General features: G+C 60.0%; 1 protein-coding gene across 5 annotated transcripts in view; it reads left to right on the top strand.

The window, feature by feature from the left end:
- Positions 1–16,853, top strand: part of PTPRN2 (protein tyrosine phosphatase receptor type N2) — an 809,741-nt gene that overhangs the window by 484,312 nt on the left and 308,576 nt on the right. The window lies entirely within an intron of this gene.

The raw sequence follows: 16,853 nt of genomic DNA, 5'->3' as shown, positions 1-16,853 counted from the left end.
TCCCGAGTTTTGCCTTTAGAGGAGTTGAAACGGTTTAGGAATTACCGGCAGGGCCTCCGTGTCCGTTGCTCACATGCACTGGCAGCTCCCGCCAGGGAAGACGTGAGCCTGTCTCATGTTTCGCGACAGGTTCTCAGCTGCAAGGAATCTTAAGAATCACAAACCCAACTATCCCTCTGGCCGTTGTACTTAGAATTGCTTTTTCCCACCAAACCACTTACGATCTGGCGAAAGTTTAGGGTGTCCGTGGCAAAAAGAGGTTGTTTAATCAGCAGTAACGCCGTGTGCCTGGATAGAAAATTCTGGAGTGTACCGAGTCACACCAGCTCATTTCTAGTTGCACGACAGAGCGGCATTTATACGTGCACTACTCTTATGCACCAGAGTGGCCGCAATAAATCAACATTTCTGGAATATACCATCGGGGGTGGGCTTCTCACTGAAGAAAGAGGCTTGCTTGCCACGAGCCCACAGCATGTCACCTCGCCCCACCGCGGAGTGCGGGATGAACAGAGAGAGAAGCAGGAGAAACTCTCAAATTTTTGTATCGTAAATCCACTCCTTTGGCGTATTATTCTTTTCCTTTATTTTAAAAGACAGCGTTGCAGAAATAGGTCGGAATTATGACTGAAAAGCATACAGAGTGTTTAAACACATTGGCTGACTTGGTTCCAAAGATGTGAGAAAGGATTTCGATGTTTCTCTGCGAGCAACCCCGAGGGTGACTAGGACGCCTTTGCTCTGCCCCCCTGACGGTCGCACCTGCCAGGATGGGGTCCCCCCAGCACCAGGGCCCCCAACTCTTCATTTCTGGTGATATCGCCTCCCTGCCGACCCCGCTATCTAAAGGTCCTTTCGGCAGTTGGGAATAAAGTAACAGTTTAAGACCGACGTCGTCACGTTCCCTTTTCGGCCCAGATACCGAAACTTGTTCTCCGTTGCTGGAGCTTGCGCTGATATGACGTTTAAAAGAAAAGCTCTTTGAACTGCCTGTTAAGAGGCTTCTCTAGATGAAACTGGTCTCACATGCTTGTGTCCTCAAAGGGTGCACACGTCAAGGGAAAGCAGTGATCTCCGCTTCAGAGTGCCGGCCTTCCCAAACTTCCCTAGCCCCGCTTTCCTCTCTGCCCCTCAGTGACGCCACGGCCCCCTCCCAGTCCTGTCTTTTAGCTCCTCCTCCTACCGGTAAATCTCGTTGGGCTGATGCCATGTGTGAGGACAGCTGCCCGGCCACTGCCGTGTCCCCTACTGTGTTGTGTATCCCTGACGGTACGTCCATCCTGGTGGACCCTGGAGGATGTGGGACACCCCTCTGAGGACCTGCTGTGGCCTAGAAAACAGCAGAGCTAACAGAGAAGTCACAGAGGTAGAGAGACCCACGAGGACCAGCTGGTGCAGAGAGAGACGGTCCTGGTCAGGGCTGTGCACGCGGAAGGGTCCGTTGCCCCGGGAGACCAGGGGCCCCACAGGGGTGTTCACAGAGGGCGGCGTCGCAGGAGACATACAAGATCGGACGGGCAGGACGATTCTTCGTCTTCCTTCCAGCTTGGGTGTGTGCCCTGTGGGGACAGGAATCCAGGAGGGGTACCTGGGACGTCCTAAGGGGCTCATGGGCAGTGGGGCCTGCAGATGCCAGACGGGGACCCCGGGTTGCGGTGCGGGGGCCAACGTAAACCCAGAAGGTAGGAAGACCCGCAAAGGAATCCATCTGCAGAGAGGTGGACAGGCCGTTTGCGGGGGGGCATTGGGATGTGCGTGCCCCGTGCTCACGCCCACGCGTTCCCACTCAGCCTTCCCTGTGGCCCGAACAGGCGGCCGGCTCCGGAAGGGGACCTGTCTTGCTCTCCCATCCTCCCCTGGCTTTGTACGTGGGGCGGAGAGGCAGTCGGTGGCGGTCACATCCAGCAGCGCGCAGACGGGAGATCCGTTCACGTACCTAAAGGGGGGCAGCTGTGCACCTAACATCAGGTCTGCCTGCATCGTCGACACAGGAGACACAAGTGACCCAACCCGGGGAGAGGGGAGATGTTTTCAGAGCATGCAGGGATCTGGCTTTGAGTATCATCTTTCACGCATGGGCAGTTGTAGCTTCTTGCCGATACTCCGTTTCGGCGTCGGTGTCACTGCCTCCCCCCACCACCCCGTCACACACGTGCCCCCCACGTCCCTGCCGCCTCCAGTTCTCTCGCTCTCTCCAGGCTTTGCTGGCCAGGCATTCAGCCTCAGATCTGCTGCGGGTGCAGAGCGAGGTCTGGGCGGCAGACATCCCCCGAGGGAGCTTCACGGACGGGCTCCTGCTGGCGCCACGTGCAGCCGGCCTTGACTCCCTGCCCAGGCTTTGGTTTTTGTTTTTCGGTGTGACCCTCGCCTCGCTGCAAGGCGTGCTGAGGCTGACGGAGAACGAGGGTAGCAGGCATATGGCAGCCGGCTCTTGAGCTTTGAAGAAATATGGCAGCAAATCACAAAACGAGACCCAATCTGGAAAATGTAAAACGGGGCATCTGGAGAAATCTAATCAGCCCCACAGATAGCCCGGATGAAAGCGGCGGCGGGGAGGTGAGCTGGCCAAGTATTTATGAGCAAGTCGGTTGTGAGGAGATGGGAGCAACTCCAGCCAGCATCTCATCAAGAGCTGTGTGCCGTTGGCTTCCCGTGCCAGACTCTGACTCCACCCGGGGCTGGGGGACGAGTGTGCGGACCAGAGAGAACCGGGGGGAGACCATAGGCAGGAAAGAGCGGGAAACGGGAGACTGCCAAAGGCAAACCTGAGATGTCATCTGGTCGAGCAGGACGGACAGAGTCAGCTGTGAGTCACGGACAGCGTCTGAGGCCATCATATCTACCAGACTCAGCCTGTGGGCGTTTTTAATTCTGATTGAACAAGAGTCACATAACAATAAAGTATATCTGTCTTAATCCTCGCTGAGATGGTGTTAAAGTGCATCTGTCTGTTGTCTGGCGTTAGAAGCAGCTCGTGTGACCGTAATTGAACCAGAGTGGAACCTGTAGTCGTGAGGAGCCAGGCTGGGTCCCTGTCTTCCTGAGCATGTCCGTCATGGTTCTCCAGCATGGACGATCTCGGCTCAGGAGAGGAAAGCAGTCCTCGTAGAACATGCACTGCCCCGGGAGGGAGCCTGTGGGTTTTGTTTGCTGATTTTACAAATCCTCAGTAACACCTTAACCGTTGGGAGTAAAATTTTAGTTTCCTGAAAGATTAATCAAAAAACTTTTACAGTAGTGGTTTCAGACAACAGGCCACCCTCCCTGAACTGGGTGATTCATCCCTGGATTAAAGAGAGTGATTGGAGGGGCGCCTGGTGGCTCAGTTGGTTAAGCATCCGACTCTCGGTTCCAGTTCAGATCGTGATCTCACGGCTCCTTCGTGGATTCGAGCCCCAGGTCAGGCTCTGCGCCGACAGTGTGGAACCTGCTTGGGATTCTCTCTCTCTGCCCCTCCCCTATCTGCACCGTCCCTGTCTCTCTCAAAATAAATAAATAAACTTAAAAAAAAAAAAAAAAGAATGCAATTGGAATGTGAGGTTGGCCAGTCTGGGGAGCAGGACCCGGGAGGGTCTTCTGTCCTAGGGGGTCTTCGGTTACCCACAGGTGCTCTCCAAGTGGGAGAGTGGCCACGGCATAAAATACAGCTGCGTAGGGTGAAATTAATCTACCTGGCAGAAAGTCAGGCACCCAGGAATATTCCTAATGAAGAATTGCCAGACTAGCTTCGTGGAGGAAGATGGGACAGTTTTGGTTTTATATTTTATTTTATTTTATTTTATTTTATTTTATTTTATTTTATTTTATTGTTGATGCACGAGGAGCCCTTCCATCGTGGGAGATGGTCACACGGACGCAGAGGGGGCCACCTGGGGGACTGGTCAAGGATTGCCGCCGCCCGGGCCACATTGCAGGCGCCCTGATGTGTTTCCGCTCCGGAGTTCCTGGACAGACTGTCATCACAACACTGTCTCTGTCATTTCTAGCATCGAATTTGGAAAAGAAAGGGCTCTGAGCGAAAGCAGTTCTGGGGGAAAGGCAGCTCCGTGAATGAAGGGGGTGCAGGCTGGCGCATTATCAGAAATAAAATCACAGACAACAGGAGCATAGGGGATACTGAAGAAAGGGGGGGGTCACAGACCAAAAGTACCACTAAATGCTGTCAAAACAACCAAACACGAATGTGAGAGACGAGACGGGGCCGGCTTTCGTTCCACCAGCAGCAGCCGTGCTCGTGCGCACATTCAGAACCACTCGGGGCCAGGTGTTGGCTGGGCCTGGAGGTCACAGGCTGGGGCGCTGGGCCCTTCCCCCACGGGGCTTCCCAGTCTCAGGGAGGCCAGCAGACCCGCACTGGCCACGCACGGAGGAAATCACTTTGCTTGACGTACGCACAGCATAGCATTAAATATTTAATCTGTTGAAGTATAAACTTGAGGAATTTCTTATAGTTTTTCTCAGTAAAATATAAAAACTTGGTGATCCACACACGAAAGAATCAGGACTGATTCTAACTCAATCTTTTAAAACTTTTGTTCCGCCTTAAACTTCGTCACGAAGCCGAAAGTAGCTGGTGGGGCTTGAAGGAGTGGGAATCCTAATGGGACTCTCGAGGAGACCCCAGCCCACCAGACTCCGGAGAGTCTGGAAGCATCCTTAGTCCCGCGGTCATGGACTCCATAACCTTAGTGTTTGGGGGGCTTAGGGGGAGCGTCTGGTCTGGGGGGGCTGACATGTAAATGATACAGTTTGTGTTTAAGAGTCTTGATGGAATATGGGCTGGGGGGGGGGTCCGCATCACCCTGGGGGAGCAGCGGGGAGGAGAGGGGACCCTGGCCCTGAAAGATCAGATGTACATGTCCCCACCCATGTCCCGCAGCCAGGCCACAGCCACCCCCCGGGTCCTGCGAACGGTCCTATTGCCCCCCACACTGACTCTGCGCGGGCCTGTTGGGAGACAGTCCGGGGAGCTCGTGTCCTCCGGAGTCCTGCTACGGACGGCCACGCGGCCCGGGTCAAGGAGCCGCGGGCAGCAGAGGCTCTGACAGGGTTCTGTAGACGAGGGGAGGTGACGGTCTCCACATCAGGAAGACCAGGCTGGCATCTCGGCGGAAGGGGTAGAAAGCAGGGACTTCAAACAGACTACACCGAAGGTGGGGGCGTCTCGGTGATGACAGGACAGATGCGGGGGGTCATGAGGACCTGGGAATGTGGGACTGGGCCATGGTCTCTCATCGGCGCATTGCAGCCCAGGGCCTGAAGGAGGCCCCTGGTCAGTGCTCCTGCAGAGGACCTCCTGCAGAGGACCCTGGCCCCCGGCCGTCCTAGTGCAGGGTCCCTGGCACAGGGCAGGGCGGCACCCGAGGACTTGGTGGTTTGGGGGTTCCCCCAAACCGTGAACCAAAATGGTTTCCTCCTTTTCTGGGAACTTCCAGAAATCCTTTGCGCAGAGAACAAAATCTTTCACTCCCCAGCCAAAGACGAAACGCTTATTACGATACGAATGCCTCCCAGAAGCCCTGGCCGACGGGCGGCCATTGTCCCCAGAGCGTGGCCATCGCGTGGGGAGGCCGTGCCCGGTGAGGAGCCACATCGCGGGTGCCTGAATGCAGGGAGGGAACCCCCAGGGAAAAGCAGCGTAGGAGGCTGGGGACACAGGGGGCTCGGGATGGCCCCGTTCACCCCCACTCTTACTGTAAGGAGGTCCACACGGGCCGCCGTTGACGCCGTTCAGGACGCACACAGCGTGGCCTCGCCACGCGGCTGCCGGCACTTGGCACAGCTCACGTGCGTGTTGTTTTGCCGAGGCGCTCCCGTCAAACGTGGATGGGGTCTGTCACCACGTCACATGGCTTTGGCCACCACCCTGTGGGAACAGGCCTGGCCCCTGACATGGGCACGCTGAGCTCCGGGTGTGTGGGGTTTGTTAACGTGGCCGGCTGGGCCGCCCTCCCCAGGGCTGTGCGTCTGGGTTGTTGACCTGAGGGAAGGGGCCCCTGCTGGGGGGCTGGTTGTTAGGATTTCTTCCGCGGTCCCCAGTTCAAAGGATAGAACTGCGTGTGGCATAGCCGCGGTCTCTGGGCCCCATTTCTGCCGTATTTTATACTCGGCAGGTGGGACACAACCCTTAGTTGATGGTTTTCTGAGATTTAGATGAAGAGCGAAGGTGGTCCTGGCCCCAGCACCACTAGAAATCCGCTTGGAAATTGTCCTCGGGCCCCCCTTTCTGCCTCCTCCCCCGGGACACGGTGCCCCCGTGGCGCCCTCAGAATGGCCCCCGAAGGGCCCTCCCCGTCCACCCGTCCCACCAGCAGGTGCTGCGGACACCGGGGCTCACCGCAGCTGCGCTGTAAGACATTCCTGCGGTTCACCCCCGGCCTTCCTTCCTAAATGGGGGAAGGCCACGGGAGAGAAGGTACCGGCATCCTTTCTTCTCCCGGCCGGTTTCCACTCTGAAGGCTTCTCTCCGTGCCGTGCGCTGGTGTGTACAAGTGGTATTTTCCACGTGAACGTAAGCGCTGCTCCACGACTCTCAGCAAAACCTGGCCTCCCCCGTCTCCGGGGAGCGGGGACGGAAGCACTTGGCAGGGGGTCCCTTCGGCCCCTACCCCCAGGCGGTTGGACGGCGGAGACAGACACACGGTCATAGTACCGCCCAGGCGGCCCCGCCCACCCCACCCCTGTACACCCAGCACCCTGAAGGTGGGGCACCCCGAGCCAGCCATCCAGGCACTCGTGATCGCATTATCATCTTGAGGTCGAGTCCGAGATCGTCTTTTTAATTTTTTTTTTAACATTTATTTATTTTTGAGACAGAGAGAGACAGAGCATGAATGGAGGAGGGTCAGAGAGAGAGGGAGACACAGAATCCGAAAAAGGCTCCAGGCTCCAAGCTGTCAGCGCAGAACCCGATGCGGGGCTCAAACTCATGGACCGTGAGATCATGACCCTAGCTGAAGCCGGCCACTCAACCGACGGAGCCACCCAGGCGCCCCCGAGATCATCTTAAAAAGCACACAGAAGGGGCGCCTGGGTGGCTCGGTCGGTTGAGTGGCCGGCTTCGGCTAGGGTCATGATCTCGCGGTCCGTGAGTTCGAGCCCCATGTCAGGCTCTGCGCTGACAGCTCAGAGCCTGGAACCTGCTTCCGATTCTGTGTCTCCCTCTCTCTCTGCCCCTCCCCCGCTCATGCTCTCTCTGTCAAAAATAAATAAGCATTAAAAAAAAATTAAAAAAAAAACGAAAGCACACAGAAGCATGTCGGCCCATCGAAGGACCAGGCTGTGTCAAGTCCGGTCGAACCTGATGCAGGTGGTGGTGCCACGTCCCCCCACAAAGCGGGGCTCCCACCTAGGCTCTCAGGGCTTGGCAACCGGGCCTCGGCCTGACACGGCTGGTCCCCGGGAGGCCAGGGCCGCGATGCTTCTCCACCAAGCCGTCCCGCAGGCCAGGCCAGGCAGGCAGGGCCGCTTCCCCGGATGTGACGGCATCACAGACAGAGCTGCCCAGTGTCCCTGTCTCACTTGGGAGGTGACGCAGGAAGGCCCTCTTCTCAGGACAAGTCTCCTGTCTATGACTCCGCATCTCCCATGTCTCTGTTCCCGCGGTCGGTCTCCCTGTCGCCTTCCATCTGTCCCTTCAGTCTGTTCTATCTGAGCCACGAGTGACAGAGCTGGTGCTGTGACCGAGCTCCCCCGTCTGGTCTCGGGCACACCACCGTCTGCGGACACGGACGCGGGCCCACTCTGGGAGGCCACGCGGAACCACGGTTCTCAGCTCTGGTCCCGGAGACCGTCCTGCCCGCTTCTCTGCGTGTGGCGGGGAGAGGTCCAGGATGACGTGTGGGCTCTCACGGTGGCACCGAAACCGTGCATCAGTGCGGGCCGCGTCCCTCACCCCGGGCCGCACACTGTGCAAATGCTGCGGGTGGCGGAACTAACTTACGGGGCTGGGGGACCACAACAGCAGGCGGAGCAGAGGGAGGCCCCCCGCGTCCACTCTCCACGTGACGACGCCCCGCTCCGTCGTGTTTCCAGCTGCGGCAGCACCGGGCCCTGAGTTTTGCAGGTGCCGCCTGGATACCGCCGACAGCCCCTGCAAAGCCAGCTGGGCGCTGGATCTGGCGGGACCCGGAAGGTGCAAGAAGATTTATCCCTTGGAGGCTTAACCTCCGTGCCACGAGGGGAGGAGTTGACTCCTAGACTGTCTCCTGCCCACCTCCCGACAGAGCTCCCTATGGCCCTGCCCACCCCACGGCCCCCACAAGGGCCACCACCTCCCATCCGCACCCCTGCCCACCCCACAGCCCCCACCGGGGCCACCCCCACCCTTCCTCACCCCTGCCCACCCCACAGCCCCCACAGGGGCCACCCCCTCCCTTCCGCACCCCTGCCCATCCCACAGCCCCCACCGGGTCCATCCGCTCCATTCCACAACCCTGCCGCCCCACAGCCTCCACCGGGGCCACCCCCTCCCTTCCTCACCTCTGCCCACCCCACAGCCCCCACCGGGCCCACCCCCTCCCTTCCGCACCCCTGCCCATCCCACAGCCCCCACCGGGTCATCCCCTCCCTCTGCACCCCTGCCCACCCCACAGCCCCCATTGGGTCCACCCCCTCCCTTCCACACCCCTGCCCACCCCACAGCCCCACCGGGGCCACCCCCTCCCTTCCACACCCCTGCCCACACCACAGCCCCCACCGGGGCCACCCCCTCCCTTCCGCACCCCTGCCCACCCCACAGCCCCCACCGCACCCCTGCCCACCCCACAGCCCCCACCGGGTCCACCCCCTCCCTTCCGCACCCCTCCCGGGCCACTCCAGGGAGACGTGTGCCCTCCCTGTCTGAACCCACTCGCCATTCATTCTCTGCTGTTTTGTGTTGTCCCTTGTCTGTCTTGTTTCCCCGCTAAACCATAAGCTCCATCAAGATCAGGCATACGTGTTTGGTCTCTGTGCCACACGCATAACCCAACACAGTGACCATCACACAGCCACCCGGGCAGCCTAGGGACATGGCCTCACCGTCACCCAGAGGTTCCCAATACACTCAGAGTCAAAGCCAAATTCCTTACAGTGACTGAAGCCCATGGATACATGTCCCCACTTCTCAGACCCCCCCGCCTCTCCAGCCACACCGGCTCCGTGATTTGGGAACACAGCAAGCCCCGAAGTCTCCCTTATACTTACCTGGTGGCCTCCTCCGCAGATGTCCACATGGCCTGTGGCCTGTGGCCTGCTTCCCAGACGTCTGTATGACAACAAGTCTTTTTGGGAACCTGTCAAACATGTCATGTATTCTGTTTTCTTCGGGTGCCACGTTTCTATAGCGAGCAAGACCGTCATTTTCTTATAGTTAAATATTAAGATTTAAAAGGCTGAATGAATCTCAGTCATGAGGAAATATTTTTAGGAGAGAAGCTGAGTGTTTTGACTATGATCCCATCCCCTACGTGTCTGTGGCTTCCAGGAAAGCTGGTATATCGACTGAGTGAAGACGGTCTTGTTGGACGAACATAATTTGTGGGAAAACTACGTGATTTTTCAGCTTCCAGATATGCACGGTGCCCCTCTCCCCACATCTGCCTTGCGTGGGCGTGTTTATGAGAAGGGAGGCCCGCTTGCCCTCCTGGTGGTTCCCGAACACTTGATCCTTTACGGTTTAGTTTTTACAACCAAAGATCAGTCATAACAGCAGGGGCCACTCGGAATCTCCCACGGCACAGAGAGGACGGAGCGAGGACGGGCCGAGCCCGGCACCGTGTGTGTTCACTCGTCCGCTCATTGGCCGGGTCACGGAGAGGCTTCGCCCCGTGCTGGGTGCCGTGGGGACGGCCCGGTAAATGAGAGCCCGCGGGGCTCACAGACGTGTGGCGTGAACACGGGCATTCCGGAACCTCCTGACGATGGTGCCTTTCTGGGGCCACGACTGGCGGGACCGCGGCTCACGGATGAGCTGGTGCGGGAGACGGGCGCGGGGGGGATGGGCAGGCCCGTGCGGGGAGCCTTTCTGCCCCACACACGCTCTGCCGGCTGCGGGCACGGGCAGTGCTGAGCCCCGGCCAAGCCCTCGTGCGGCTTGTGAGGTGGAAATGCCCCAGCCGCCGGCCTGAGCCGTCCGGCGACGTCAGGCTCCGTGTTCATCGGTGCCTTCAGCACACGTGCTCCGTGCTGGGCACCGAAGGGCTGCCACCGCGAGCCGAGGGCATTCGGAAACACTCATAATCCGGGGGAGTCCGTAAACACGACACAGCAAAGCACAGCTGAACCAGTGCAGCTTCAGAAACCCCTGAGACGAGTTTGCTTCACGTGACATGGACCACTTTGCGGTGAACGGTTCCATGGCGTCAGCAGCCACCACCGGTCCCTAAATGCTTCCTCCCCCAAACGCACCCTTTCGCTCGCCGCCGGCCCATGTCTCTGGGTCTAAAGCGGGTCTTAGCGCACGGAGCCGGTCGTGCTTCGAATCGATCCTGCCAGTCTGGCTGTCCACTGCGGAGGTGACCCCCTCCATGTGAGGTGAGGCGAGCTTGCTCCCTGCTGGATCCTCCCTGCCTCACCCCTGTACTGCCCCTCAGCCCGCCCCGCCTCCCCCTCTCTGCAGTTGAGGAAGTCACTTTCTCAGTGGATACCGTGGGACTTACGCCCAGATCTGTAGGGACCCGGTTGGAATCAACACCGACCTGGCTTCAAAGCCTGTAACGCTCGTGCACGGGTCCTTCCCCGTGCCGGCCTCACGTGAGCTCTCTGTAAGCTGCGTGCTGTCTCACTTAGATGCATAGTCACCGTGTCACGCGTTTGTCTTTCTGACCGTTTGGGAAACAAAAAGAGGCACTGACTAAATGCAGTCCTGCCTGCTTTACGTGCGCGTGAGCTGCCCCCCGCCCCCGGGTTCTGGGTTCCTGTCCGAGGCTCCACGGTCCCGTCTCCGGTGCCTTCGCACCGGCCTCGGTGATTCCCTGGAGCGCGTCTTGTAGAGCAAGGCTGCTTGCGACAAATTGCCTCGGTTTTCGTTTGTCTGGGAATGTCTTCATTTCACCTTCATTTTCGGAGGACGGTTTTGCCAGACGCAGAATTCTTGGAGGAGTGTCTTTCTTGCGGCACCTTAGATACGCCCTCCCACCGCCTCTGGCCTCGCGGCTTCTGGTGAGGGAGCGGCCGTCGATCCTCTTGGGCCCCTGCAGGTGACAAGCTGCCTCTCTCTGGCAGCCCTCCAGACTCTTTCGTCTTTGGCTTAGGACAGTTTGTTATAGCGGGCCTCTAACTTGTTATAGTGGATCTCTAACTTGATCCCGCTTGGGCTTGTTGAGCCCCGTGGATGCCCGTGCTTACGTCTGTCATCAGATCTGAGATGGTACCGGCCGTTCTCTCTGTGGCCGGAGGGTCCCCCACGCGCTGGGAGCCGGGCCAGGGAAAGGGCTCTTCCGGCCTCTGCACACCGGCCCCGGCTGGTCACCCCTTCAGCACCACGCCGGGCCACCCACGTCTCCGCCTTCCCCTCACCTCCTGCTTCCCAGAGGCCAGCCAGAGGCACCAGCCTGCATCCGCTCGGGTCTCCTCAGCGTGTGTCGGCCCTGGGCACGCGTGTCTGACTCTGAACCCCCCGGGGTGTGCGGCAGCCCCTCGGAACCCTTCTCGCCCCCAGCCTTCTCCCCGCCTCCTCCTTCCCCAGCTTTTGGGTCTCTCTGCCTCTTCCGCCATCTCTCACTCCGGGCGGAGCGAGACATCTCTTCCCACAGACGCCTCCCGGGAAGCCCGTCCGGCCCAAACGATGCGGAACAAGGCTCCCTCCCTGCGCGGGTCCCTCCCGGAACCGCCGGCGGGTCAAACCCACTGCCACTTTCCGGAGGGCAGGGTCGGTGTTGCCCCTGACCCCAGCGAGCCACACGGGAACGCGGGCCACTGCGCTCAGGGCCACTGCCGAGCTGGCGGCTTGGGGGCACGACAGGTAGGTAAGCGGTGCTTTCTACCGAACGCGGTGGTGGCGTTCTTCCCCGACCGCTCCTCTGCTCGCCGCGAGCTGTTTTCACGAGGTGCCGGTGTTCTCGAGAGTCGGCTCTGTCCACTTCCGTCACCTGCATTGTCACTTCAGTGGGGGGACGGGTTCACGGTGACATCGAGCTGATGGCGCCTTTCGGCCCGCCCTGGAAGAACTCCGCGTCAGACTCACTGGCCCGGCCGCCTGCAGCCCTCCTGGGTGGGTCCTGGCATCTGTCGGGCTCACCGAGGACGTGTGGCCCGTGCCCAAGGACGGGCTGCTCAGGGCTCAGCTTCCTCACAGAGGCCCTCCGAGAACAGCGTGAGGCACAGGCAGCCGTCTCACAGAGCGTGCGGCGGGACGGGCCCCCTGACTGCCCGCCACACGCCTTCACCAGCACCCCTTCCCGGCCCCCGGCCCCTGCCCCCACCAGGGTGTTTCCCGGGATGGCCTCCGAGAAGCCGCTTAGAGCCACGTTCTCATACCACGTGGAAACCCAAACTGCAGCAGCTCCTGCCTCCATCTGTCCGTGTTCAGTCCTCCGGTGGTGACATCCCAGGGGCTGTGGCTCGTGGGGTCATCTTCACCAGCAGCGCTCGGTGCAGCAGGCCTCGTGCAAATGGCCTGGGGCAGCAGCGGCAGCAGCAGGCGGCCCGTGCCTGTTCCTCAAGGATGTGAACCCTTGGTTGCTGTCTGTGGGCCTTGGCATCTGGGTTATGTGTTAATAATTAAAAGCTTCTCATTTGTGTACAGATATGTCAGGATCCTTGCCTTAGGACAAAAATAGGCATGTGTGAAATGGTGTGGAAAAAATAACTTGAAGTGTTCTTAGTGTCTGTAGCTTCACTCATCGCATAAGCAATGTTTTCCCTGCTGATTGAAGTAATCTTTCTCCCTAAGGACTGGCTAGATCTTTTTTTCTGAGTGTCTTCCTGGGAGAAAGATCTATAAAATCTCCCATGAGGTATAAGCCAGCTGGAGAGACTTCAGCTGGCTGGTTTGGTTACTTAACAAGAGCGGAAAAGTGGGTTTTCCCACATCCCCTGGGTCCTGGAGGTGGGAAGAGCTGCTCCCTCTCCGCGTCACTCCCAGAAACGGATGAGACCGTCCTCCCTTCCCTCTGGGCTTCTGTCCTCTTGCTGGGAGGTGAGGTCCGTGCTGTCGCAGGTCCCAGGCAGGGCTGTGCTCTGAGTTTCCCTTCTGTGCTGGGGGACCGACGCCCTGCCCGGAGCCCCACCACTCAGGGACCGGGACGCGGGGAGCAGCCGCGGGCACGGTGGGCGGTGAAGGCAGACAAGTGCAGAGCACTCACCTGCGAGCAGACCTTCCCGGTGGCTTTGCTGCAGCCTGGTAACCTGGCTGCCATGACTAGAAGTCTTGGGCCAAACAGAGTGGGGCCCCGGGCCCGGCACGTGCACCTGGGCATGGGAAGTAGATGCCCGGGCGGCACGGGCACTCTGTGTAGGGGATCCGTCGCCTCTGCCGGCTTCACGGCCCCCTCCCCCCGGCGTCTGCTTTCTCTCCTGCTGACGGACACTGCTTTTCACACCCTCCGCCGGCCGTGTCCACATTCCTCGCCGCGGGAGCTGCCAGCTGGAGGCTCACGGAAACCAGTTCTGGCTGGTTGCTCTCCTGGTGGCTCACGGCAGCAGGCAGTTCAGCTATGATTTGACAGAAGTTGGTGTCTTAGTGATTCTTCTTCTTGACAGGAGCCTCCGAGAGCAGAAAGATCAGTGTGGAGCCCGTGAGAGCTCCAGCTGAGCCCAGATGTTCAGGCAGCGAGGATCCTAGAACTCGAGAAATGGGGGACGCTGCATGGCACCTGCCGTTGTTTCTACAGAGAACCTCGCACCAGCTCTCTGCCAGCTCGAGGCTAGAGGCCGGGGTGGGGCATCAGGGGCCCCCAGGTCTGCGGGGAGACTGGGAATCCCCCTCCCGGTAGATCAACCCTCAAGGCCCCCAGGGCTGGCGCTCAGAGCAGGGATGCATACCAGAAACAGAACGCAGAACCTTCTAGAACGTGGCAAGGCTCTTCCCGTGTCCAGTGCTGCTCCGTGGGCGCTGCCGGCCTCTGAGCCCTCCTCCTGCCGTCACGCCCCGCACCCATCCTGGGTCCTGAGGGCCAGCCTCACAGAGGTTTGGGGCACGGAGAGCTCGCTGGCCCCCACGTGCTCACTGGGCGCGTGGGTGGAACCGGGTGGACCCAGGGGAGCAAGGACGCTTTCCAATGTTCCTCATCACTGTTCTCTCCGACATGCTCTGCGGCTGTGATTTTCTGCTCTCGGATGAAATCGCTGCTGACCTGTTTCCCCCCGGAAAGCTTCTCCCCTGCCCAGTGGGGGCCTGTCCCGGGGGGCTGCCTCCTCCCTGGTTCAGGGGACGCCATGCTGCCAGTCTGGGGTTCTTGCCTGAGTGTGGGTGTGTGGGTGTGAGCGTGAGTGTGTGAGTGTGGGTGTAGCTGCCAGTGTGGGCGTGGGTGTGGGCGTAACAACCGCAAAATCCCTGCCGTAAGCCGTCTACTTTGCACAACGAACCAGGTCCCGGGTCCACTTACCGTGGCTCCCGTCCATGCCAGTGGGTGACCTCCCGATGCGGACCAGGAGCCAGCTGGGGAGGAGCGTGTCAGATGCCACCGCCCCGGTGTCCCCCCGCGGTCAGTGCCCTCGGTCCCTCGGCCGCAGAGCCCGGGGGGCTTGGCCCAGGCTCCCGGCCCCACCGTCTGGCCCTGGTGCTGTTGGGTTTCGGGGAGAGCGACGACGGAGGCTCCGGGCCCCACTGAGGATCGTCAGGCTGCGCCACAGCTGTTCCCTGAAGGTGGGGCCACCGAAGCCAGGCCGCGGTGGCCGCCTGCTTTCTGAGGGCCGCCTTGGGTGGGCCCGAGAAAGCGGTCCCGCGGCAGCCGGCAGGGCAGGTGTGGGGACCGGGCGAGCTCCAGCAGGGCTGTGACTAGAGGTGAGGGAGGGAGCAGCCTGAAATGCCTGGGGTGGGCAAGACGTGCTGACGGGGAAGGAGCCGGGACAGAAGAGCGTGGTCTCGGGACCCATGGGGCCCTGGGGGACCATGTGGGCTATGTGCACGACAGGCAGGTGGTGGCCGTGAACGAAGGGGGGGCGTCTGGGAGATGGGCCGAGGCTGGTCGAACCGGCTTGTGTGGTCAGCGTCCTGGAACCACAAGTTGGAGAGGGAGAGGGGCGTGGCCTGGAGGGGCCGCTGGGGGAGGGGCGTGGGCCTCCACCAATGCTGGGTGGATGTCACCCCATCTCTGTCTCTGGGCAGCTGGCAGCCGGCCATCCGCTTTATTCCTCCCACCGTAAAACACATGCCCAGCATCTGGGAGGCACCAACCTGTAGTCCTAACTCGAGAGAATTGTGAAAACTGATGGAAAATCAAACCATTGTTATCTGGAACAGATGTGTGACCATCCTTCTTTCCACGTGTGGGGGGATTACAGAACTGGGAGCTGGAAGGATCATTCAATGCAGTGTTTACTTCAAAGTTCACACTAACTCCCTAAACGTGCCTGTATCCCTCAGCAGCGCTGAGTACGGCTGTGTCACTGGGCATAGTATGTGCAGCTGTGGCCCCAGAGGCCTGGACACCTGGGCAGGGCCCTGGTAGACCCCCAGGAGGGTGGGTGTGGGGAGACGCCCTCTGGGCAGGGCAGGTGCAAAGATGCCCCCCCCCCAGGGGCGGGTGGGTTCAGGGGACCTCCCAGGCGGGGCAGGTGCACAGACCCCTCCCCGCCGGGAGGAGCATGGGCACGGACGTGTGGCCAGGACGGTGGGCCCATGGGAAGGCTGCACGAAGACGCCAGGGGAGGCCAGGCACCTGCCATGCCAGCATGACGCTGGCCGACTGCCCGGAGAGAGGGTCCCTCGACACCCAGTCTCCTTTCGGGATGCTCGCGCCCCTTCTGGCATAGGCTCCACCTGACACATTCTGACCTTTTTAGGTTGTTCCTTAGCCAACCGGTCGAGCTCTACTTCTGATTTACGTGTTAGGTTTTTGCAAACAATTGTAGGTTTACAACGTTATGAATATGCCTGCAGGGGTCGTTTTGCATCGGCCTTTTCTTTAAGAAAATTTGTCAGCAGACCCTCTCGTCACAATTTCTGGCTCTCGGAGGAAGGCTTATTCGGGCCGCTCAGCGTCCAGACTCAGACTGATGACCGCGCCTGCTGGGCGGCGACACCCGTGGGCGGTGGACCTGCGCCTAATGGGCAGGCGCCAGGCTGGGCTGAGCCCAGGGTGTGACCACAGCAGCAGGCTACTGACGCCGTGCCCCACGCAGTCTTTTGTCTGGGCGCCCATACAGGGTTCTCTCGGGCAAGAAGAGAAGGCTAGACTTTCTCTGTGGAGGTCGTTTGTGCGAACGGGAGAGCAGACGTGCTGTCCCGGGGGCCTGAGGCTCCGGACCCGAACTGTCAAGCACAGTGATAACAATTTAAGGTACTTACCAGAAATGTCCGATGAAGCCTGACGCACCCTTTAAAGATGGCAGAGAAAGAATAAGGTAATCTGAGTGGATTTGGGTTAAAAATGAATAAAAAGATGAAACACGACAAAAAACAATAGGCAATGAAAACAGATGCAGAGACCCTCACAGGGCCTCGGGTTCCCGTCGCAGTGATGGGAGGCCTCGGGGTTCAGAGCCAGACGGCCTGCCAGACCTCGGGCTGGGCAGTCTGGAAGCCCCGTCGGCGCCCCGGGGCCGAGGCCGGTCAGAGTCTGGACTCGTCACTTCCGGCCCGAGCGAGGCTGCCAGGCTGTTCGCCCGCCTTCCCCGCCTCCCCTCCTGATGCCTGGTGGCCTCACGGCTTTGCCCGCCAGTGAGGTGAGTGCCCGCAAAGTCTGCTCCCGAAACAGTGCGCGGTGGTC

This window comes from Leopardus geoffroyi, chromosome A2 (genome assembly GCF_018350155.1).
Source record: "Leopardus geoffroyi isolate Oge1 chromosome A2, O.geoffroyi_Oge1_pat1.0, whole genome shotgun sequence".
NCBI lineage: Eukaryota > Metazoa > Chordata > Mammalia > Carnivora > Felidae > Leopardus > Leopardus geoffroyi.
Note: the sequence above shows the minus strand (reverse complement) of the source record. Positions and strands in the feature narration are given on the sequence as shown.